Source organism: Molossus molossus, unplaced genomic scaffold, assembly GCF_014108415.1.
Source record: "Molossus molossus isolate mMolMol1 unplaced genomic scaffold, mMolMol1.p scaffold_m16_p_11, whole genome shotgun sequence".
Taxonomy (NCBI): Eukaryota; Metazoa; Chordata; class Mammalia; order Chiroptera; family Molossidae; genus Molossus; species Molossus molossus.
Genome location: NW_023425346.1, coordinates 32,042,259 through 32,068,313, shown reverse-complemented (window position 1 = coordinate 32,068,313; position 26,055 = coordinate 32,042,259). Strand labels below are relative to the sequence as shown.

Sequence of the window (26,055 nt, the reverse complement as noted above, 5' to 3'; positions counted from 1 at the left end):
GGGAGGGAGGGAGAAAGAGAAAAACATCATGTGAGAAGAACACATTGACTGGTTGCCTCCCACAGGATCCCAACCTGGGCTGGGGACCAACCACAACCAAAGTACGTGCACTTGACCGAATCAAACCCACAACTCTGGTCTGCAGGCCAATGCTCTAATCACTGAGCCAAACTGGCCAGGGCCTTTCCAGTGTATTCTTGATGTTGGATATGTTATTCTTCATTTCCAACTGGTTCTTGTTTGTGGTTTCCATTTCCTTTTTCATGCTGTTGTAGTTCCCCGAGTTCCTTGTAAATTGCACTAAGTTCCTTCAGCATCATTATAACCATTACTTTGAACTCTATGTCTGATAGTTTGCCTGCCTCCATTTCATTTAGTTCTTTTCCTGGAGATTCCTCCTTTTCTTTCATTTGGGGGTTGTTTCTGTCTCCTCATTTTAGCTGTCTCTGTGTTTGTTTCTAATGTATAAAACAAAGCTGTTATGTCTCCCAGTCTTTGTAGGATGGCCTTATGTAGAAAGTGTCTTGAGGGGCCCCTGGTGCAGTCTCTTTGATCTCCTGAGATGGATGTTCTAGGAATGTTCTTTGTGTGCATTATTTGGACTCTCCTGGTGTAACTGGCACTTGATTGCTGATGTCCCGTTCATGGGTGGGATCTCCACTATGACTTGCTGACTGTGAGGCTCAACCCCAACCTTGTCATGCCAGCTGTTATACAAATGCTGACAGAACCAAACAAGACACAACAGGACTGAACCAAAAACACTGTAAAAAGCAAACTAAGCAAAGCAACAAGAAGAAAGGCTAAAAATGAAAACAACAAAACAAAAAAGCAAAGAATACTAAAAGATACTAGAGCAAAGAAAAAAAGAGAATATGGAAGCAAAGAAGAAAGCTAAAGGAACTCTAATAAGACAAAAAAAGAAAAGGAAACAAAAATAAATGAATAACGATTTTAAAAATAATAATGGATATTAAAATATAAAAATAGGAAAAGTAAAAGAGGAAAAGAAATGAGAAAAATAAAATAAGTTAATAGTAACAATAAAAAGAAAAGAATAAGAGGCAAAAAGAGAACAGAATAAAAGAAAAAGAGAAATTAGAGCTATGCAAGAAAAAAGAGAAGAACAGAAAAGAAGACAAAGCCCGGCCAGTGTGGTTCAGTGAATTGAGCATACTCCCATGGATGGAGAGGGTCCTGTTTCCATTCCTGGTCAGGGCACAGGCCTGGGTTGTGGGCTTGAGCCCCAGTAAGGGGCGTGCAGGAGGCAGCCCATCAATGTTTCTCTCTCACATCAATCTTTCTATCTCCCTTCCTCTCTCTCCCCAAAAATAAAATAAACGGAACCATATTTTTTAAAAAGGAGACAAAGAAAAAAAACAAAACAAAACCACACAAACACCTTTGGATCTACTATTTGCAGAGCTTGCTGGACCTAGCTCTGATGTTGTTGATTGTGGTCCTTTGGTGTGTCTTACCTGGGCCTCCCAGTAGCTTCGCTGGTGCAGGACAGTATGATTCACGGTCCCTTCCTGGCCTGGGCAACCTGACTGAGGTCCAATAGGTGGGAGCCCCAAGTAGACCAGTGGGCGGGGCCTCTTATCCAGAGGCTAGGTCTTCCTAGGGTCTCACACCTTGAGTGTGTCTGTTCTGAGCTGTTTTCCCTTCCCTCACAGAGCCAGGCTCTGCCAGGATATACTGGTCTTGGCAAGGATTGTTTGATCAGACTTGTGTGAGGGGTGGTGCATGTAGCTTATAGGAGGGGGACTGGGCACTTCCTCTCCTTCCAAGGGCTCAGCTCAGCCTGGCTTGCTGGTACCTGTTTGCTGTCACCTGCAAGGGCACAGATTTCCAGCCCCAGGCTGTTTCCTCTTGCCTCAGGTCACTGCAAGTCAAGTCAGAAGTAGCTGTTCCACCAGTGGGAGAGAGGGCACTTTCTCTGCACTCCACGTGAGTAGGACTCATTCTCCTTCCTGGTCTTACTGTCTGGTTCCTGTTCTGCTCAACAGCACAAGTTGCTCCAAGGAATAAAGGGTCCCCCAGATTCAATGCTGGGTGTATCCCTCAGGGCCCACTGTTAGAGGCTGGCTCTGAACTCCATTATGTGGCCCTTCCCATTGACACATATCAGGGAGAACCTCCCAGGCTGGATGATGGCGGGGTGCTAGCTCTACTCCATCCAGGGATTTCTCCTGCAGGTTTCCACCACTGCATCCACTCCACGATCTTCACAGCCAGCACTCTCTGGGCCACCTCTTTCTGTTCCAGGCACTCACATCTCACCCACAGATTTGCAGCCTTTTCAGTCTCTATCTGGTCCTCAGTTCCAGCAGCCCCAGGGCTGGGAATGCTACATCCCCCTTCCCCAGCCTTCAGTGCAGTTCCTGCCCCTGACCTCTGGTGGTGGGACCCCACAGCTCCGCAGCAGCAGTGGTGGTGTTGGCAACTGATAAGTCCAGGCCAGGGCCCTGGCAGGAGTCCTGGTGGGTCAGCAGCTGGGTGACAAGTCCACCGTGGGTGGCAGGTCCAGGCGTGGTCCTCCATGGACACGTGGATCAGGGTGGGTGGCAGTCGCGTGGGCCGGGGGGCATCATTAGCAATTGTGCGTGTCTGGGCAGGGTCCTTGGAAGATGCGCAGGTCTGGGTGGGGCAATGTCTGCAATGGGCTTGTGGGTCTGGGGCAACATCCGCAGCAGGCACGTGGGTCCTATGGGTCTAGTCCGGGCACAACGAGTTGGTACCAAGCTGCAGCTGTTCCCGGCAGCCTCCCCCAGAGGGGGCCCTTTTAAATCCTCCAAGATGATGTAGTCTCCAAGCCTGAGCTTTAAGGAGCACCGCCAAGTGGATGTTTGGCCGCAGCAGCTCACTGTCCAGGAGAGCCAGAACTACCCTTCCCGAGTCCCTGCATGATAGGACTGACCCTCACTCACACCCACACACCGCACACTGGCCCTCTCATTCACTCACACTTTGCCTCACTCCAGTCCTGCCCACCACCAGGAAAAGCTCAGTTTATGCATTTTTGTTTTGACTCCAGAACATTCTTTGTCTACACTTCAGTCTTCATCATACTCAACATCCAGAGTTTCTCTCATCCTCTTCCCTCTGGTTATTTACAAAACTAGGATGCAATAGCTCATGTAGCACAAGGACTCTTTAATATACTGGATGTCCACCAAAGCTAATGCTTTTAAGTTCAAGGCTTTGTAAAAATAAAACAAACACAGATAATTTCCCTACCATAATTATGTGAATTTAAAGATCTTTACATAAAACTGTCTCTGTATTTGTAGATATTAATCACTCTACCTTTCTGGACCTCTAATGCCATGTTTGATACCATGCAACATTCCATTCCACAGGTAACTATACCACAGATGAGTAACTGACCCTCAAACAGCCAAACCATAGGTGATCAATGACCTGTGAAATGCTTCAGGGTTTAAAGCATACCTGGGCCAGCCAGCTTTCTTCTAACAGAAATGTGGCCATATGGTTTCTGGTTAAATAAACTAGAATGAACACATATTTGTCTTGAAATCCCAATAAAATAAAAGCAAAGCAATTTTTTTCTCCCAAATGTCATTTAACCTCAGAGGAGATGGGAATGAGCAGGTAAAAATTATCAGTCACATTTCAGACCTATAAAACATATGGATTAGCAGACAAGAGAACACTGAAATATAAAATGGTGAAGGGAGGACACAAGAAACAGGAAAACTCCCCTATCCATCTAAAGACTTAGAGTTGAAATTAACAGTTACTCTCTGAAGGAGAGGGTAGGACACTCTGAAAACAGAAAGACTGGATAAATAACTGTATATGAAAATTAGACCTTTTCTTCATCCACTGTACCTAGGCAACTACTTTTCCTCGCAGATGGTAGAAGACTGAAGGCTCAATCTATAAAGGTTAATCCAGAGAGCCAGTGGACTCTGGAGTATAAGGCACACTGAAAGGAAGGTATAGGCTCTATACCAAAGAAGATTAAGTGAAAGTCTACAAGTTGAATCATGATCTCTCCCACCACTGCCATCCCATTACCCCATTCCCATCCCTCCAACTCAGCTACAAAAATAAAAACAGCCAGCCCCCCAGGAATGAGAATGAATTCTTTGGGGTGGGGGGATGGCCAATTCCCCCCCAAAACACCTTTAGAGATAAATGACCTTACTCAAATATAAAGTCAAGTAACCCAAATATTTGAGAAAAGATTGCAAAACTAATAAAAAAAAAAAAAGATAAATTCAGGAAACAAAGACAATGTAAGGGGATGAAAAAAATCCTCACAGTGATAGTCCTGCTTCCATGAAACAAGAACAGAAACAGGATACTATGTATATAAAAGAAACACTTTATCCAAAAATTAAAATAACTATCCTGTGGAACCTTGGTTCTCGAGCTTAATTCATTATGGAAGGCTGTTCGAGAAGCAATTTGTTAGAAAACCAAATCATTTTTTTCCCATTAGAAATAATGTAATGAATTAATTTGTTTCAGACCCACAAATAATTCCGTTTTAACTTTTCTTATATACAGTACATGTGTAATGTACTGTCTAATCTATAAACAATCACTTCTTTTCTTAAATGTATTGACCCCCCCCCACCAGCCTTACTTACATAAATCACTTTCAGTACTTGTTCCAGGGGTGTCTTTCAGGAAGTCAGCATGGAGCATCTTAGCTTTTTCACATATCACTATGCTGTCACCAGCTAACAGCTTTTTGTTTGCCCAAATCAACAAACTTTTCTACCTCTTTAATTGCCTGTTATCGTTTCTTTCATACCCTTAGCAACATTAGCACTCTTGATGGCTTCTTTATGTTTTAAAAGTTTGCTAATTGTCCATTTCACCAACAACAAAAACAAAAAAAATAAATACATAAAAATATCCAGAGCACAATTTCCTGAGGTGTTAACAACATGAGGTACTTTTTTTTTATCCTCACTCAAGGACATTTTTCCATTTTTTGTTCGGATAGAGTGGGAGGGAAGAAGGGAGGGAGGGAAAGAGAGAGGGGGGAGGGGGGAGAGAGAGGGGGGGAGAGAGAGAGAGAGAGAGAGAGAGAAAGAGAAAGAGAAAGAGAAAGAGAAAGAGAAAGAGAAAGAGAAATATCTATGTGAAAGGAACACATCAAGTGTCTGTCACCCACACGACCCAACCAGGGCCGGGGACAAACTGCAACCAAGGTACATGCCCTTAGCGGGAACCGAACCCGGACCTCTGCACTGCAGGCCAACGCTCTAACTGCTGAGCCAAACCGGCCAGGGTACAACATGAGGTATTAACAAGAGGTTTAGCAGTACAGTGATTAGCATTCTGTCCTTTGTGGCCTGAGAGACGATTTTTGCCATGCTGATATATCAGCATGAAAGGGTTCTTAAGTTGAGAATTGAGGTTTTGTTCAATAACCAAGACATTTTTTCTGTGAACAACTTGGTCAAGAACTGAATTGTTCATGATGGAAGACATTCAAGAACTGAGGTTTGACTGTAATAGCAAAAAATAACAAACAGATTTCTCAATAGCAACACTAAAAATTAGAAAACAGCAGCACAATCCATTTTCAAAATTATGATGGATAAAGGTTTTCAACCTAAAACTTTCCACCCAGCTAAATTATCAATAAAGTATGAAGCTAGAATAAAGATAATTTCAGACATGAATGGCTTCAAAAAAATCCACCTTCAACTTACCCTTTCTTAGAAAGCCACCAGAAGGTGTGCTCCATTAGAATGGAGTAAATCCAAAAGGAAGCAAGCATGGAATCTAGGCAATGGGGAAATAAACACATAAAAGAAGCAAAGAAATTCCTAAGATAACCAAGCAGTAAGCCTAAAAGCAACCCATCCAGAATATAGCAGCAAAATGAATGGTTCCAGGAAAAAAATGTCCACAGAAGAAATAGAACTGACAGATAATCTGAATATATTAGGAGAGTTATATATACATTTCTGTGGGAGAGTTTCTGGTGACTTAATCAAAGATACATACAAGAGAAAGCAGCAAATATAAGATAAGAAAGTTATCTCCTTTGAAAATACAAACCTAAACAAGAAAGGACATGTAATCATTGTTAAACTGTTAATATTTGTAGAATGATTTAATAACGTAACTATAGCCAAAATACGGGATACGGAAAGTGTGCTGAGGAGAGAAGTAAATTTTAAATAGCCAGAAGTCAAAAGATAATGTATTTTTTAAAGTTTAAATAGATATATAAGCCTACTATTTATTTTTATTATTACTATTATTATTATTATTTTTTTTTTTTTATCCTCACCGGAGGACATTTTCCCATTTTTTTGTTCAGGTAGAGTGGGAGGGAGAGAGAGGAACAGAGAGAGAGAGAGAGAAACATCGATGTGAAAGGAACACATCGAGTGGCTGCCACCCGCACAACCGACCAGGGCCGGGGACAAACTGCAACCGAGTACATGCCCTTAGCGGGAACCGAACCCGGGTCTCTCCGGACCGCAGGCAGACGCTCTAACCACTGAGCCAAACCGGCCAGGGCTATTATTATTATTATTTTTTAATCCTCACCCGAGGATATTTTTCCATTGACTTTTAGAGAGTGGAAGGGAGAAAAGGAGAGAGAAAGAGAAATATCTATGTGAGAGAAAGACATCGATTGGTTGTCTACCACACAACCCTGTCCAGGATTAAATGTGCAACCTAGGTGTGCCCATGACCAGGAATCGAATCTGTGACCCCTTCAGTCTATGGGCCAACACTCTAACCACTGAGTAAAAACAGCCAGGGTGCTAATGTGCTTTTAATTTATAAAACTTAAATGGTTTGATAAAATCTCGAGAAACTTTTAAAATTAACTCCTATGTGTATTATAACAAGAACAGTTTATAGAGTGAATAACAAAATGCCTAGTCTAACACTAACTCAACTTATCAAAGGCTTACTTAATGCATCAGGTAGAGAGCTAGGTACAGTAGATGAAGCCATGAATCCCTGCTTTAAGTATAACAGTATTGACCTTTACTTGGAAACACTGTTGGATTGGAAGAGAACTTTGTGATTTTCCTCAGAAACATACATACCTTGTGGTCACTGGGCAGAACACCATTCATCTTCCAACAAAATGTCCTTTGAATTATGTGACCACATCCAGTTTAGGGTTTTTCTATCTTCTGATTTATAGGAGCAGTTTGGCTACATGTCACCCTTCTTTTGGTTACTTGTAGTACAGAGCTTACCTTGGGTACATATTTTGAATTTTAGTTTTTTGAAAGGGACTTGTACCACAGCTGGATATAGTATGGTATTGATGAGAACAAATCAATTTCCCTTCCAAAGGAACAAACATTTGAAAACAAATCTGGCAATAATAATGCTTCATGTTCTTTTTTTTTTTTTACCAGTACCACACAGTATGGCTCCAGAAAAAAAGAGAAAAAAGAAAGGCCATTCTGCCATCAGAAAGAGAGCGACCAGAGAATATACTACCAATATTCACTAATATCCATGGAACATGGACCTCACATACCAAGAGATCTGAAAAGTTCACAATGAAGGGGATGGAAACACCAGATGTGTATACTGCTAACAGACTCAAGAAAATGTCGAAAGGAAAAAGAATGCATCCTAGAGTATTTAGGTATGTCTGTTTAGAAAACATTAATATGAAAATCTGCAAAGAAGCTCTATACATTTGTCATGTATGTACATATCCACAATTTCAAAAATTTGCAGAGGGATAGGACAGCAGTTTACAGCAGTGGGACTTAGCATTTCTTCCTTCTACTCAGCACACAGTAATGGGCATCTTTCTAAACAATGGGTAAGAAGAGGGTCATCTGTGCAGTCTATAATATATCTAGTAATAAATGGTCTGCACCAAGACCCTAATGAGAAACAGCACTGTGCTCATCAACAGCACACAATATCTAGCAATGGTACAAGCGCCACTACACAATATCCATGAATCACGTGGAGCAAAGTTGGCTCCTGAGGAAGAAATTTTAAACAAAAACAGTCAAAATAAATTTAAGAGAAATATGATTAAGAATAAAAATTTCCGAAGGAGTTCCTCCTCCAGAGCAGGGAAAGCTTCTTGAGAGCATTGCTTTTAAGGTCTGGCTACTGTAGCCCAAGTGAATAGCTGATAGCTTTGTGCTGGAGAACAAGTTGGAATTCCATCTAAGGAAGATCAAGGGCCAGAGAGGTTGAACTCCTTCCTCCCCCCATCTTAGTTCAGGTTATAAAGTAGTCTATTAAAGAAAACAAACAAACAAAACTCAAGAGACAGTTAATATGATAGAAACTAATCATTTAAAATTATAATCAAGTTTTAAAACAAACAAAAAAGGCTGTCAAATTTAGCTTGAATACTTCTAATGAAATGGCAGACAGATTCACTGTTTAACTGTTGGGTTTTTTTTTGTTTTTTTACCTAGAGTTAATATTTATCAGATACTTTTCTCACACTAACAAGTTCCTTTACTTTGAAATTAAAGAAAAATATCTTCACATAAAAATTCATTCATCTACATGCATTTTATCTCTGATTGGAAATAGCAACAAACTGTAAGCAAAACTGAGATTTAGAACTGATTCACAAGTGAATAAAGTGATATAAAACATGAGAATGGCAAGTCCTGATTTAAAATTTTTTTTTATCATCAAAACTACTCCATTTTTATTAGGAACATTTTTTACCTAAAGTTGCTTGTCTTCTAAATAGGAATTAAAGAAAATAAATCAAAGAGGCCACAAACACTAAACACAGTGAGAATGGAGACATTTACTATACTTTCAGAGTTTTTTCCTTACAAGCTGATTTTTTTCTGAAGTTCAATATGTATTATTGAGGGTCTATAATGTGCTAGGTACTAACAACAGAAAGGATGTGTAGGGATGCCCAGATTAAGTGCTCCTGAGTCTTAAAAAACATTGAATCTACTGTGTAACTTGTCAAGAGGAAAACTAGAGTAAATAAAGATATGCTGGGAGATCCAGACTTAAATTAGTTTTACCCAAATTATGTAGTATCTCTTCTCTAGTAAACAGAGACTAAAATCTTAAAAATTAATAGTTCCTAAGGGTAGTCACAAACCAGAACCCAGATGTTCAATTAATCATATAATTCCCTTTCCTTGTGTTGGTGGAAAAACACCAGGTGTGGGGGGAAATCATGTAACTAAATATGGTTACTGAAGCAATACTTAAAAAGTAAAAATCTGTTATAAAATGAAACTTGAATAGTTTTTCATCTTTTAAAGTTTTTCCTTATGCCTGGAATCCATTTTGAATGTTTTCCCTTTCTAATTTTCCCTCCCTGTCAACTTTTTCTCTTCCTAGTATACCACTACTAGTGTCATTATTTAAAAAACAACACAAAACAAAAAAGCAAGTTAAAGTGAAGATCAAGCATATCAGTTAATTTACATATACAAAAAGTTACATAAAACAGAGCTAGAAACTCCTTATCTAACAGACCAGAGAGGTTAAGGACCTTGGTGAGTTGAATACAGGTTTCAGGGGTTTGACTCCGAGGTCAATACTTTTCCCATTACACCATATAGATGTTAAATTAAACCCCTCTAATCATAACAGCAGTAATAAAAAATTCTTTGAATACCAAAGAGAAAAATATAGATAAATTAAAATATTATTTCTGCCTGGCCAATATGGCCTATAGACCAAAGGGTCTCTGGTTTGATTCCCAGTCAAAGGCATGTAAAGGCATGTACCTGGTTGATTGATCCCCGGCCCCTGTCAGGGTCCTGAGGGAGGCAACCAATCAATGTGTCCCTCTCACACACACCCCCACTTCTCCCTCCCATCCACTCTATCTAAAAATCAATGGAAAAATATCCTTGGGTGAGGATTAACAAAACAACAACTACACACACACACACACACACACACACGTATATAAAATTTTTGCTCGACCTTTGACTTAAATGTTCAAGCTTATAAATTAGATTAACAATGAAAGATTAAAAAAATTAATCTACAAGAACATAATTACCAGTTGACTAAAATACATATAAAACAAGCTATTGTGAACCTAGTGCATGAGGCACTCAAGGACTTGCTAAAACCAAACATTAAAAATGAAAAAGAACATGCCCTGGCCAATTTGCCTCAGTTATTAGAGCATAAGCCCTCGGACTGAAGGGTAGTGGGTTCAATTCCCAGTCAAGGGCATGTACCTTGGCTGCAGGTTTGATCCCCAACTCTGATGGGAGTCATGTGGGAGGCAACCAATCGATGTGTCTCTCTCACATCGATATTTCTTTCTCTCTCCCCCCTTCCCTTCCACTCTATCTAAAAATCAATGGAAAAATATCCTCGAGTGAGAAAACAAAACAACAAACTACAATAGTTTCCCATTTAAAGTTATTTCAAGATAGAGAAAGACAAATATCACATGATCTCCCTTATTTGTGGAATATAATGAACAGAATACGCTGATGAACACAATAGACCCAGAGACATAGTAGTAGGGTAAAGACTGACAAACCTCAGAGGAGGAGGGTAAGGGAAGGGATGCGACAAACCAAAGAACTTACATGCATGTATGCATAACCAATGGACATAGACAACAATGCTGAGGGAGGGGGGTGGGATCAGGAGGGGATTGTCAATGGGAGAAATAGGAGACGCATCTGTAACAAAAATAATAAAAAAATATATATATAAAAAGGAAAATTTCCAACATTTACTAAGAATTATAAATGATATTTTTAACACAAAAAGAAGTAAAATCCATCTTTATACAAAGCTCCTACACTACTTTCACACAAGTTTCCTAAATGTTTAACTTCTGGAAACAATATCCAATACCTTTAATGGAGGCAATAAAATAAGACAGTGGCACAAATGCGCCTTGTTTGTAAAGGCTCTTTGAAAATATTAACAATAGCACCTTCTAAGGGTCCACTGGACAGATTAAGCCTGTACTGACATGGCGTGGGTTTAAAATGGTAAAGGAAGGATGTGAGAGAGCACTGTTTTGAAAGACTACAGGGTAGCTTTTTCTCCTGAAACAGTTTGTTTCCTTTTATGTTTGAGGCAGTAATGTAACTCTGTCCATGGCGGTGTCAGCCAGAGCAATCCCTACCTGATGGCCACTTCTCCAGATTCTCTGCCATCTACGTGTTCTTGTTACTTTTAGCTCTTGCTCCCTTTGTCTCATGTCATCTTCAGGCATCTCGTGTAGCTATTTAATGCCCAAGAGTGGCCACACCACTTCAAACCTCCCATGGGGCTGGAGGGCACTATTGCTTCTACATATGTGCAGATAGACTTCCAGGTAAACAGGCCTTGGCTCTTCCAGCATTTCAGATTCCCGCTGTTTTGGTTTAAAAAGTCACTTCCCCCTCTGGCCTTCTCACTCAAGAATCAACAATGAACATTATTGTACAGCCAACAGAGGTTCCTGATATGCTTTTGTTCGGACGTTCACGATGTGCTCTAGGTGACAGTTCTGACTATCCCTCGGCCAGGTAAGACCATATTATTCTGATGCAGTTCTGAAGGGTGGGAGAACTAGACCAGTAAGTTATGCAGTCAAATTCTAGCTCATAAAATATTTACAAACACCACTAATTTCCTGCAGGTGCATGTTCTTTCTCCCCTTGCCTCTTAAGGATAAGGTAAGAATAGTAACAGAATATTGTTGAAATCTAAAAATGAGTGAGTAACCTATCATGACCAATTCAGGGGCTTAACAGATGCCTGCTGACTGACCTCGTTGGCAGATAATGATTAAAGATGTTTTCAGCAGGAGTTCCATTCATGTGGACCTGCAGCCACCTGTCAGAAGATGGCAGACATATTGGGACCTGAGGGATATATGAAGGGGCATATCAGGTTTCAGTGGCTTTGGACAGAACAGATAGCTCTGAATGTAAGTGGGTAGTCACATATTAGGCTTCTACCTTGGGGCTGTTATTTAACTGAATCAGTTACCTTTTTGACATTTTAGAGTAGTGTGTGGGCTGGTTTTAAGTCTCTGACCAAATACCACGAAACATGAAGCACAAAGAAATACAGGACCACCAGCGTCTTTCTGCAAGGCTGAAATTTCAATGTTATGACTTATAACGTTTTTCGAGTATAATTAAAAGAACTTGTACTCTTGCTGGCCTATCTCATCTTCCAACTCTTATACAACACTTCCTTTCTTATACAACAAAATCATGTTTATTAATCTAATGAACTCACTAACAACCCAGACTAACTATACCTCAAGTACAACACATATAACAGATGCCCTCCCCCCTTTTTTAATTGATTTGAGAGAGAGGAAGGGAGAGGGAGAGAATTGGAAACATCGATTGGCTGCCCCCTGCACAGCCCCCACCGGAAATTTGGCCCACAACCTGGGCATGTGCCCTGACGAGGAATCGAACTGGCAATCTCTTAGGGCATGGGTCGATGGTCAACCACTGAGCAACACCGGCTGGGCTTTATTGATTTTTTATAGCGAGAAGAAGGGAGAGAGAGAGAAACAGAAACATCAACGTGAGAGAGAATCATCAATCGGTTGCCTCCTGCATGACATCCACTGGGGATCGAGCCTGCAACTTGGGCATGTGCCTTGACTGGGAATCAAACCAGGATCTCTCAGTCCATGGGACAATACTCAGTCCACTGAGCCACACTGGCCAGGCCAACAGATGTTCTTCTAAATTAGAATAGATATTAATACCATAAGACATAGAGAAAGTGGATATCAGGGCATCCCAGAGAGAGAGAGCAGGAGGATCAAAGACAGGAAATATGCTTAACTGCAAGAGATACAAATTATCAATAATGAGTCTGGATAGGAGGCTATACGATCCAAGTCCACCTTCAAACAGAACAAAAATTCAGAACTACATGTCCATAGAAGTTGTATGCACATACATAAGATGCATAATTTTTTTAAAAAGTTAAATAGTTTTATAAATCTAACATCAGAAATGCTAATGTATATCTATATCTTAGTTAAATGGAAGTTAGTGTACACTAAAGTGAGTTCTGATTAGGCAGAACTATGAATTAGGAAGCAGTTTGAATAAAACATCTTCCTAAAATCCCATATACTTCTTAACCCTAAGGAAGTCCAGGGATCTGACAAAGGCTCAGAAGTCTCTCCATGACACAAGAATATCATCAAAGCCTTTAAATCAGTTTTTCTCAAACTGTAGCATTCACCACTATAGTCTGGATGGCTTGTTAAAACAGATTAGCAGCCATCGCCAGGGAGTGGCTCAGCTGGTTGGGTGTGGTGCTGTGTACCAGGAGGATGGTCTAAAGTTGTGGGCTCGCTACCCAGTAGGGGGCATGCAGGAGGCTGCGGTTGATGTTGCACTCTCAGGTCGATGTTTCTTTCTCCCTCTGCTCCCTTCCTTGCTCTTAAAAAAAAAAAAGAAAATCAATAAACTAGAAAAGCAAACAAGACTACTGAGTTTGAACACCAGTTTCTAACTCAGTAGATTTGAAGAGGAGCTTGTGAATTTGCATTTCTAACAAGTTCCCAAATCATGTTAGACAATGTTCTGAGCACCCCTGATCTAAACCGTCCTTGTTTTGAAAATATTATAAACTTAAGTTATGCCTAATATTAACACGGACTGAACTTTTAAAATTTGTAAACCGCCCTGGCTGGTGCGGCTTTGTTGGTTGGGCGTCGTCCCATGTACCAAAAGGTTGTTGGTTCAATTCCAGGTCAGGGCACATGCCCAGGTTTCAGGCTCGATCCCTGGTAGGAGGCGTGCAGGCGGCAGCCAATCAATGTTCCTCTCTCAAGTGGTATTTTTCTTTTTCCCTCTCCTTCTCTAAAAATCAATGAAAAAAAATATTTTTAAAAATAAAATTTGTAAATCTTTTTCTCAGGCTTCAATTAACTTTGAAAAATAGTTACTGATAAGCAAGTGTATCTCAAAGTTCAGAAGCAACCTCTCCTCCTTTACTTGGAGCTCTCCAAGGTTCTGATAGCCTCCAAACCCAGTAGTTCTCAATACTGTATCAAGAGATCATTAAAGCTGAAAGTCAAGAATATGAATCTTACCTTTGATTCTCTGAGATTTCCTACAGTTATAAGACTAAGCCAAAGACCTTTCTTATACTCCCTCCCCAATGTACAAACACAGAAAGTGCAGAGGAGTCCAAGGCTACTTTCCACAAGCTCACACAGTGATCCAAGCCGTTCTACTGACTAAAAAAACTCCAGGTTTATATTAATTGGGATTATTCTTAGTGTTTTTGCTGACCAGCCAACTAACATTCCTCTCCCACTTTGAAGAATCAATATTTTATATAAACAAGAAGCAATGCTTGCAAAAATTAGTAGCAATGATTACAATTATGGGAACCACTGACCATGAGAATGGTTAAGTGGATTCTCTGAATCTTTCAGGTAGATATTTTCATCATTAGAGAGGGCACAGAGCCTAATTATATTAGACAGGACTTAAGGAATGCAGTAATGATTTTTTAAAAAAATAAAATGTGTGAAGGTAATGATCCTTTTATTCTCCCTCTAATTATGTGGTGTTTTGGTTTTTTTTTAGTCTTTTCCTTCAGACTCGTCCTCCCTTATTTTCTAACAACTCAATAGACAACTGGGCAAAAAAAGTTAACAGTTCAGGGATAAAAATGCTAATGGCTCCTAAACATTAACAAGAGATACTCAACCTCATTCATAATAAGAAATCAAAATTAGAACCACAGTGAGATAAATCAAGAGTAAAGTCAGGTTTTAGTTAATAATAATGTACCACTACTGGTTCCTTATTTTTGACACAGGTGCCACAGTAATGCATGATAATAAATTAGAGGAAACTGAAATTGAATGAGAGGTATACAGGAACACTATGAACTACTTTTGCAACTTCTCTGGAAATTTTCTGAAATATAAAGTTAAAAAAATATATACGACAGTGCCCGTCGGTGTGGCTCAGTGGACTGAGCGTCATCCCATGGATTGAGAGGTCCTGGTTCAATTCCTGGTCAGGGGACATGCCCAAGTTGCGGGCTCAATCCCCAGTGGTGAGGTGTGCGACAGGCAGCTGATTGATGTTCCTCTCTCACATTGATGTTTCTATCTCTCTCTCCCTTCCCCTCTCTCTACAAAATCAATAGAAACAATTTTTTAAAATATTTTTTTTCTTTATTGATTTTAGAGACAGAGGAAGGGAGAGGGAGAGAAAGAAACATCGATGAGAGAGAACACTGACTGGCCGCCTCCTGCATGCCCCCCACTGGGGATTTGGCCCACAACCTGGGCATGTGCCCTGACCAGGAATCAAACAGGTGACAACTTCTTGGTGCATGGGTTGATGCTCAACCACTGAGCCACACTGGCTGGGCAGACACATATTTTTTAAAAATACTACAGTGAAGTATATCATCTTTTACCTATCTAACTGGAAAAATTACAAACAATTCAGGAGCAGTTTTGTGACCTGGCTACAGGCATTCTCACACATTGCTAGTGGAAGTGTAACATGGTATAGTCCCTAAAGAGGGCAACCTGACAATTTATGTAAGAAATAGATATAATCACACCTTTATGAAATTGTTTGTTCACTTTTATTCAGTGAAGCACTATTTGTAATTATGAAAGACTGGTAACAATACAAGTTTCCTTTTATAGAAAATTGGGTAATAAAATTGTACATCCAAACACAGTACACTATTATGCAGCAGTAAAAAAAGATTGAGGATACCCCTTACATGCTAATATGGGATAGCTTCCAGACTACACTATTACCAAAAAAAGCAAAGTGCCAAAAAGTACATAAAACAGCACGTTAACTTTTGTGTAAGAGTGACTATAAAAATATAAATTCTTGCCCTGGCCAGTTTGGCTCAGCGGTTGGAGCATCGGCCTGCGGTCCAGAGGGACCCGGGTTTGGTTCCTGCTAAGGGCATGTACCTCGGTTGTGGTTTGTCCCCGGCCCTAGTTGGTCGTGTGGGTGGCAGCCACTCGATGTGTCCCTTTCATGTCAATGATTCTCTCTCTCTCTCTTCCTCTCTCTCCCTCCCACTGTATCTGAACAAAGGATGGAAAAATGTCCTTGGGTAAAGATAAAAAAAATATATATATATATAAATTCTTATGTGCTTAAATATGTATAAAAGAACACATGGACTAATAAAATGGTCACTTATTAGGGGAGGGTAACTGGAGTGGAGGATGGACAGGGATAAGGTTGTTTTCACATACTTTTTATTTTGAAATCATCTAAATTCATTATCTATTTAAAAATAAAAATCATGTTACTTTGTGAATTTAAAAATTTCATGTTTTAAAATAATATACAAGGTCAGTGATCCCTTAATACTATTTAGAGATTCTCTACCACTTTCTGTTCAGACCACTTACTTATCTTTCTCTTTCACTCTCAATCATTCAACAGGTACAGAATGAGGGCAAAAAGCCTCACTTAGACATCTGCATTCAGGAAGTATCTTAGCTTAACCACTACAAACTAATTCTATAATTATATATTATATGTGCAAGAATATACATTCTATTCTTGTATCTATAATCTTATGTCTAATATCTATTAGTGTAGAAATAATTAATAAATAAATCACAGAAAGAGAACATATGTCCATAGTCCACTAGTCAGAAACTTGAGAGATTAAATAGCAGTATTCTTATAAACAGATTAGTTTTAATGTGAGCAAAGTATTGAATAGACAACGAAATAAACTCAGTATATAAAAGACATCACAATATTTCTTAATAGGTCTGAAAAAAATCTAAACATAAAGTGGAGGGCAGTGAGTAATTTCCTTTAATAAGGAGACTCTTTGTTAAAGATTTCACCAAATGTTCTTTTCAAACACCAGTCCTATGGGAGATATAAAGCATCTCATTTAAAAATAAACATTTTAGCCCTGGCCGGTTTGGGTCAGCAGTTAAGAGTGTCGGCCAGCGAACCAGAGAGGCAGGGGTTTTGTTCCCGCTAAGGGCACTTACCTCAGTTGCAGTTTGTCCCTGGCTCCGGTTGGGGTCATGTGGGTGACAACCACTCGATGTGTCTCTCTCACATCAATGTTTTTCTCTCTCTCTTCCTCCCTCTCTCCCTCCCACTCTATCTGAAGATAAGTGCAAAAAAAGAGAGAGTGACTGAAACAAAGAGTGTGAGAGTAAGGAGAAAGAATAAGAGAGAGCAATTATTATTAAATGTTAACACTTAGTGAATCAGAACCAGAGTCACACATGGCAGAAATGTTGAAATTATTAGATGAGAATTTCTTTTTAAAGTGTGATTAATGTCAAATAGGCTTTAATTAAAAAAAAGTAGACAACATGAAAGAGCAGATGAATAATGTAAGCACAGAGATGGAAATTTTAAAAAAGAATAAAAAAGAAATGCTAGAGATAAAAAATATTGTTAACAGAAATGAAGAATGGCTTTCATCGGCTTATCAGTGGAGTGGACATGTCTGAAGAAAGAATCTCTGAGCTTGACAATATGACAATAGAAATTTCCAAAACTGTCCGGCTGGTGTGGCTCAGTGGTTGAGCATTGACCCCATGCACCAAGAGGTTGCTGGTCGATTCCTGGTTAGGGCATATGGCCAGGTTGTGGGCCCAATCCCCAGTGGGGGGCATACAGGAGGCGGCCAATTGATGTTTTCTCTCATCAATGTTTCTATCTCTCTCTCTTCCCCTCCCTTTCTCTCTCTCTAAAATCAAGAAAGAAAGAAAAAAAGTATAATATACATGTAATAGGATTACCAAAAGGAAAAGATGGACAAGAAAAGAATAGATCCAATATCTGAAGCAATAATGACTGAAAATATTCCCAAATTAATATTAGACACCAAACCACTAATTCAGGAAGTTCAGACAATACAAGGCAGGAAAAATGCCAAAAAACGACAGCTAGCCATATCACATTAAAATTTCAGAAAACCAACATTAAAGAAAAAAGGTGGGGAAAAATAATCTTACCTACAGAGAAGTACAAAGATGAGAATTAGATCTGAGTCTCCTCAGAAACCATGGAAGCAAGACGAGAGTAGAGTGAAATAATTAAGGGTTGAAAGTAAAAAAACTCACCAACCTAAAATCCTTCAAAAGGGAAGAAGTAGTAAAAGACCTTTTCAGACAAACAAAAATTTAGGAAATTTGTTGCCAGATCTCCTTTACAAGAAATGTTAAAAGAAGTTCACTAAGAAAAGGAAAATGACATAGGTCAGAAGCTTGAATTTACATAAAAGGGGAAGAGCTCAGAAAAATGAGTTAAGTACAGTCGGCCCTCGTTTATCGCAGTTAATCATTTCCAGACTCTACCGCGACAAATTAATTTCCGCGAAATAGGATTCTTTATTTATACAGCCAACCCTCGCCACTTCACGCTTTATATTTGGGGAAAAAAAACCAACAAAAAACGCGATAGAGTGAAGTCGTGAAAGTCGAAGCGTGAAGTGGCGAGGGATGACTGTAAAGGTAAAATAAAAGCTTTTATTTTTCTTACTTTTAACTGATCTAACACATAAGAATTTTGTACAAAATGATAGTAACAATGTATTTGATTATGTATGCTTATGTATAAGCAAAAGGAATGACAATGATACAAGGAAAAGAGGGAGGAATGAACTGTTTTATTGTTTTTTAAAATGTTTTGTTTCAAAAAGAAACAAAGAACAAGGCAACAAATAGAAAACAGTAACAAACATGGTAGATATCAATCCAACTATATCAATAATCGCTTTAAACATCAATGGTGTAAATACAACAATTAAAAGAAATGTCAGAATGGCTCAAAAAGCATGACCCAACTTCTTATCTACCAATAACCCCACTTTAAATATGAAGACACATATAGATCAAAAGAATGGGGAAAGATATATCATGCTAACACTGATCAAAAGAAAGTGGGAGTAGCTAAATTAATTTCACACAGCTGAGTTCAGAGTAAGGAAAGTTATCAGGGGTAAAGAAGGCATTATATAATGATGAAGGGTCAATACTTAAAGGAGACAGAACACAAAAACCTGCAAAAAAATATTAAAGTTTTTTTCATAATTAACCCAAATTGGAAGCAACCAGGATGTCCTTCAATAGGTGAATGAATGAACAAACAGTGGTATATCCATACAATGGAATATCACTCAATTATAAAAATAAATGAGCCCTGGCCACTTTGGCTCAGCGGTTAGAGTACATGCAGGAGGCAAATGATTGATGTGTCTCCCTCACATCAATGACTCTTCTGTCTCCCTCCTTCTCTTCTACTCTCTAAAAAAATCAGTGGGAAAAATATCCTTGTGTGAGGATTAAAAAAAAAAGTGCAAATTTCCAGCTATAACATAAATAAGTACTAGGATATAATACACAACAATGAGGACTATAGTTAACACTGCTATATGACATAAAAAAAAGTTGTTAAGCCCTGGCCGGTTTGGCTCAGCGGTTAGAGCATTGGCCTGCAGTCCAGAGAGACCCGGGTTCAGTTCCCGCTAAGGGCACGTACCTCGGTTGCAGTTTGTCCCCGGCCCTGGCTGGTTGTGCGGGTGGCAGCCACTCAATGTGTCCCTTTCACGTCGATGTTTCTCTCTCTCTCTCTCTCTCTCTCTCTCTCTTTCTCTCTGTTCCTCTCTCTCCCTCCCACTCTACCTGAACAAAAAATGGAAAAATGTTCTCGGGTGAGGATTATATAATAATAATAATAAAAAAAAGTTGTTAAAGAGTAAATCTTAAGAGTTCTCATCACTAGAAAAAAAAAATTTTTTTTGGTTACAGCATGAGGTGATGTATGAAACTTATTGTGGTAATCATTTCACAACATGTAAGTCAAATCATTATACTGTGTACCTTCAACTCATACAGTATTGTATGTCAATTATATCTCAATAAAACGGGACGGGGAAAGCAAGAATTCTGGAATCTGACTGCCTAGTTAAATTCTGGAATCTGACTGTCTAGTTAAATTCTGGCTTCCCTAGTTCCAAGGCCTTGGAACATGCTCTTAAACCTCTCTATATTTTCAATAGACCATTACAATCTCTATAAAATGAAAGAAATGATTTTACCTACCTCACACAGTTTTCATGGGTATGAAATAAAGTAAAACATACAGACTATTAACAATATTTGGCTAATTATAAATACTCCATATGTATTATCATGAGACATTATGGAACCACACCTAAACATATTTCATTTCCACATTCCACAGCTGGACAATTAGTTATGCTCAATTCCGTTCTTCCTCATATTCTTATGTAGTCAGTTACAAAATACTGCTTAAAACTTTCAAAATGTGGCTCTCTAAATCTAGACCTCATTGGCTCTTGCCTAGTTTTGCAGATGTGGTTATGGTTTTGTGGCACCAGGTTAGATGTTGGTAAGGGGTAGAAATGTTTCAAATAACTGTGGTTGTTCTAATATTAATTCATTTTATTTTTCAAGTAATCATATAAAGTAGTTATGATCTCCCCCGACTCAACAGAAGTATCTAAAACTCTAGATGAGCCAGATACCTTGACCCAAGTTAACACAGTCAGTAATTAAATAAGTACCAGAGCTGGAATGTCCCATTAATATCAGGTTGGTTATACATACTTTGTTTCCTAAGCACTCCAGCAATGAATACCCCTTAGGAAGAAAAAGGGGGGAGGGAACTCAGAGGGTATTTCCTCGGGAAAACTAAAGTTATAAAATATGCCATGAAAGGGCATAAATATTGGCATCTTACAAATTTTATATCTCAAAAAGACTGTAGCTGGATTAGATGAGACTGTAAAATGTCTCAGTTAAATTAGACTTTATCTAAAAAGAGTTCATTGCATACTAGCCATTGAAAAAATAATAAACTATTAACTTTATTTAAAAGCCTAAAATCTCATTTTTCCTTGAAACGCAAATTATATTTTACTATGCAGATTACTAATTTACTAATATACAAATTCATATTTTACTAATATAACAAAATAACCTGGGTCTAAAATTCCTTAATTAAAGTATAAACAAATAAAAACCTTCAGTACTGGCTTGCTTTCCTTACAGATTACTGTTGACTACTGAAAACCATAACACTAATTCCTTGTAATATTTCACATTTTTAAAAAATTGTTATTATTATTATTATCCTCACTTGAGGACATTTTTGCACTCATCTTCAGATAGAGCGGGAGGGAGAGAGGGGGGAAGAGAGAGAGAGAAACACATGGACTGGTTGCCACCCACACGACCTCAATGGGGGCCCGGGACAAACTGCAACCAAGGTATGTGCCCTTAGCGGAAACCGAACCCAGGTCTCTCTGGTCCGCGGGCCAAGGCTCTAACCGCTGAGCAAAATCGGCCAGGGCTTAAGAAATTATTACTTATTTAATAACATGGAAAAACGCTTACTATGTGACTAAGTAAAAAAAGCAAAAGACACACACACACACACAATGTAATGGAAATTTGGGAGAAATACAACTTACATCTATGGTTATCTTTGTGAGATGAGTTTACTAATATTTTCGGCAATGAACATTTTACTTTTCATTATAGAGAATAAACATCAACTTCTCAAAAAAACAAAAAAAAACAAAACCCAAAACCCCAAACACTCTATTTTCTTAGTTTTTTGTTTTATTTTAATCCTCACCCAAGGATATTTTTTCCACTGCTTTTTAGACAGAGTGGAAAGGGGGAAGGGAGAAGAAAGAGAAAAACATCAATGTGAGAGAGACACATGGATTGGTTGCCTCCTGCACAACCCCAACAGGGATTAGGGATAGAACCTGCAACCTAGGTAGGCATGCCCTTGATGGGAAATGAACCTGAGACCCTTAGGTCCGCAGGCTGACACCCTAACCACAGAGCCAAACTGGCCAAGGCTATTTTCTTCGTTTTTATCAGAGAAACAAAGGAGATATTTAACTCAGTGATGAGAAACAACTACTTTTGAACAAGGTCTAATTGGGGAAGTGGGGGGGGTGAGGGTGGATTTTTTTTTTTAACTTCCATGGGGAGGAGGGTCTTACATTCTTACAATTTTGATTAGTTTGACTTGACTGAAGAATGTCAGTGAGAAAACAATTATTTTAATCACTGATATATTACTTATCATCTTGGATTATTTAATAAACATCATAAAGGCTTTTCTATTCTTTCATCTTTCATATCACTTCTATTATCCATTTGAGCCTCCAATCTTGACAGATACTGTTAAACAGAGAAAAAGTTCACCTGACCAAGGTCCCATGTAGCCCAATTCATTCCACTCAAAGGAAACCTTATTGACTGCCAAGCACAGTGCTTATTTGGAGGTTTTAGAAATCAGTACCTGCCAACAGCCCTTTCTTAACTTGGGCCTCCCTCTATTAGGATTACAGAATGTCTTCAAAGATGGGCTGGACTTGTAGAAAGCCGGGACACCCAGGGGCACTAGAAGACGATCCTCTAGTCCTGCTCAGTTCGTTCCTGAAGCCCAAAGGTCTTGGCTGACCCCTTATTGTGCATGTGTGTGCACGTGCGTGTCTGTACACCTGTGTGTACAGTCAGTTAGTTCCTGGAGCCCAAAGGTCTTGGCTGATCCCTGTGTGTGTGTGTGTGTGTGTGTGTGTGTGTGTAACACCTGGGTACATGTGTGCATGTACTGGAACAAGAATTTTTTTTAAAGGCTCAGCCCATATTGTTACCCTAGTGGCGTCCTCCCCCAGTATCTTTGATTGGTAAAACATAAAAGGCCTTTTTATAAAAATTAGATCTTAGGCCTTTCCAAATGCTAAAATTCACCCGTTCGCTGGAGCTCTTCACTACCCTAAGCAAAATTATAAAAATGTGTTATTACTCTTATGGCTCCCTTTTCTTCAAGGTTTTCTCTCTTCCTGGCACCTTACTCATCCCCATGCACAGTACTCTTCATTTATTAAGCAACCCTGCCAGGCCAAACCAGAAAAATATCATAATAGGTGTTTGAATCTGTCTTTCACATCCAGGACTTCCTTTTCTATCAGCAAACAACACATCATCTATCATCTATCCTGCAATTTATCCAGGATTTAAAAAAAAAAAGGAATACTTTACTCCCACCATCAACCACACATGAATGGTAATGGATTTCTGTTTAATGTGCACCAATATTTGTATCTTATAACAATGAGGTATGAATGACTGAGAAGCAGTGTATCAGAATTAAACAGGCACCTTCTAGAGCCAGATGGCCTGCGTTTGAATTCTGACTCTACTTGGTAGCTGACTCTATCTTGGGCTCTTAACATAATCTGCCTTTAAAAAGGAGGTAAAAATATTAGCTGCCTCATAAGATTCCTTTGTGTTTTAACATATGTAAAACACTACAGGATGTGGACACGATCGGTCAATGTTTAGTATTTTATTATGCTTTTTACCCATAATTGTAGGAAAAAAAGTTTAGTATTAAAATTTTCAGGAAAATAAGCATATAAGAAAATATTTTTATACAAAGGCAGCCCATGAAATTATATTACTGGGGTCAGATGGGAAGAAAATCTAGTCTTTTATGGTAGCAGGGAGACAGACAAGATGCTAACAGGTGTAAACTCTCAAGGCAGTGTGGTGTCACTTGAAGGATCTTCAATGGAGATGCTAGTTGCTAGGTGCATGTGTTGAAGGTCTATTTCTGGCAACTCCTATTAGCACACAGGATCTTCTTTGTGTGGCCCCACAGGAGAGTTCTGAATGCTTCGGTGCCAGGAAACATGCACTGAAACATGCACCTTAAAACCAACATTACTTTTTTGCTTTGTCTATTAATTACATCATGCCTAAAATATGCACCACTATGCATCAACTTTACCGCTTACTATAGTATCTTTATTTTCTCCCCGATTTAACCATGGTCTTTAATCTATTGCATTGTTTTATTCGTGGTAACCTCAAACAATTTTTTTTCATAGCGGACATAAATAAATGCATATAAGCCCAAGGGGCACCCTTCTTGTACCCAAACTTCTCTTTCATCTCTCTATCCCAGACTGCCAAATGATTATTTTGCTTTTCCCAAAACACCTGTCATTACCTTAATCTTTAATATTTTCTGACTTCTGGGGTTCCTCCTACTTCCTGGATTAGTAGCTACCAGACAATGGTCTACCATTTCAGCCCTAGTGCCCACACTCACAGCTTTATCCAAAGTCAAGAGGGTCAGCCCAATCTTGAGAAGAGAGGGAAATATGTGAAGTTACCTGATTTGAATGTGGATTGCCTTCAGTGCCAGGCCTTGCCCATTGTTATAACTCCTCTAATTACCCCAACCTGGGATCCAGCCTCAACTGAAATGTGGTTCTCCACAAATTTGATACAATCTGCTTTTGTACTTGTGACTCTGTTTCTGTAGTATTTATTGATTTTTCTTTTTTTTTTCTTCTATATTTTTCTTTTTCTTTTTCTAAAATTTTTTTTATTTATTTTCTTGTTACAGATGTTTCTCCTTTTTTACCCCATTGGCACCCCCCTCCCCCCCTTCCCTCCGCCCCGTCCCCGGCTTAGTTGTCCATGTCCATTGGTCATGCATACATGCATATAAGTTCTGTGGTTTATCTCTTCCCACCCCTCCCACCTCCTCTTCTGAGGGATGTCAGTCTGTGCCCTACTTCCATGTTTCTGGGTCTACTGTATTCCTTAAAATGTATGATATCATTTAATGGGATTTGTGCTCAATTTTATTTCTTAATATATATCCAGTGGCATTTTTATAAGAAAATGATGTTCCTAAAATGCATCCTTTTCCCTAAGAAGTTTTACTGTATAAACAAAACAGTGCTCTTCATTTGGGATCTTTTCCAACTCTTTCCAATCAAAACATGTTTGTCCTCCCAGGGCTAAGGGTCAATTGCCACCATATTTGTTTCATCAGAATAGCAAAGGACATTCCAAGGATAATGAGATTAAAGTTGGGTGTTAGGCCAGTATCTGTCTCACTCTTGCTGAAAACCCAGTGGACAATATAGGTCCACTTTAGTTTTTTTTTTTTTTTCTTTCATTTATATTTTCTTTTCTTTTTTAACTTTATTTTATTTTTGACAATATTACAGATGTCTCCCATTTTCTCCCTTTTGGCTGCCCTTCACCTACCCTGCCCCACCCCAGTCCTTCCCCATGCTATTGCCTGTGTCCATGGGTTATACATATATGTTCTTTGGTTAATCTCTTCCTGTCCCCAACCCCCCACCCCACCCCGGGATTTGTTATTCTGTTCTATACATCCCATACCCTTGGTACAAGTCCACTTTACATTAAATAAATGGGATTTTTCTTCATTTCCCAGTGTATGCTAGGTCAGCTTTATCAGACTGAGAAGGAGCAGCTTTAAGTGTATTGAGAAATACAGTACAGTACACACACAGGCACTTGCTTCCCCAGGGCTTAAGATCTTGGCCGCAGATACAAAACAGCAGAATTCAATTTCCTTTGCGAGAGTTCCTCTCCCTGCCCAACAGATAACAAGAGGGCGCTACCTCATCTATCCTTTTTCCTGAAGTCTCCTTTCTTTTAGCCAAGAAGCAGGTGAGATGGTCTACTGATTTGAGTTTGTACGCGTAATGCAGTGAAGGGAATGGGAAGCTTCCTATCAAAACAAAAGTACTCCTGTTGCCAAGAACCATCTGAGTTAAACCCTAGACACAAATTAACTTCATGATACTTATGAAACAATATCTTAAGTTCCTTCATGTTCTAAAATTCTGAGATACCCCACGTCAAATGTGAAATATTATCATATTAAATAAAAGGGTCATGGGAGGTCAAAAAAAAGAATGTATTGCAATGTAAACAAAGTTATTTCCTTGAGGAGAAAAGTTTGAATCCTGAACTTAATGAAGTTCTTAAAATCCAAAAGGAATTAAAGAATTGTAACGTCTGAGTTGAGGTACCCAAAGTAAGTTTGGTATAACATTAGGCAAAACGAAGGTAGCATTTTCTACACGTTACACAACTGATCAGTGTATAGAGTTAGTCTAAATAAGGATCAGTTTGAGTACCTTGGGTCATCAAAAACTATGTGCTTCCAAGATACTTCCAACCTAGTAAAAATACTCCAATGTGTTCTAATTAATAAGTTCCCCCAGAATACATTATGAGTGACTATGAAGAATTGGTAC

General features: G+C 39.0%; 1 protein-coding gene across 10 annotated transcripts in view; it reads right to left on the bottom strand.

Annotated features, from left to right (window-relative positions):
* EPC2 (enhancer of polycomb homolog 2) overlaps positions 1 to 26,055 on the bottom strand; it is a 114,977-nt gene that overhangs the window by 49,971 nt on the left and 38,951 nt on the right. Inside the window, exon 1 of one of the 10 annotated variants that reach the window (XM_036254988.1) lies at positions 5,700 to 5,720. The exons of the other annotated variants lie outside the window; for them this stretch is intronic. The gene's annotated coding sequence lies outside the window, so the exon portion shown is untranslated. Of the gene's footprint in view, positions 1 to 5,699; positions 5,721 to 26,055 lie in introns of those variants that run through there. 10 annotated transcript variants of the gene reach the window in all.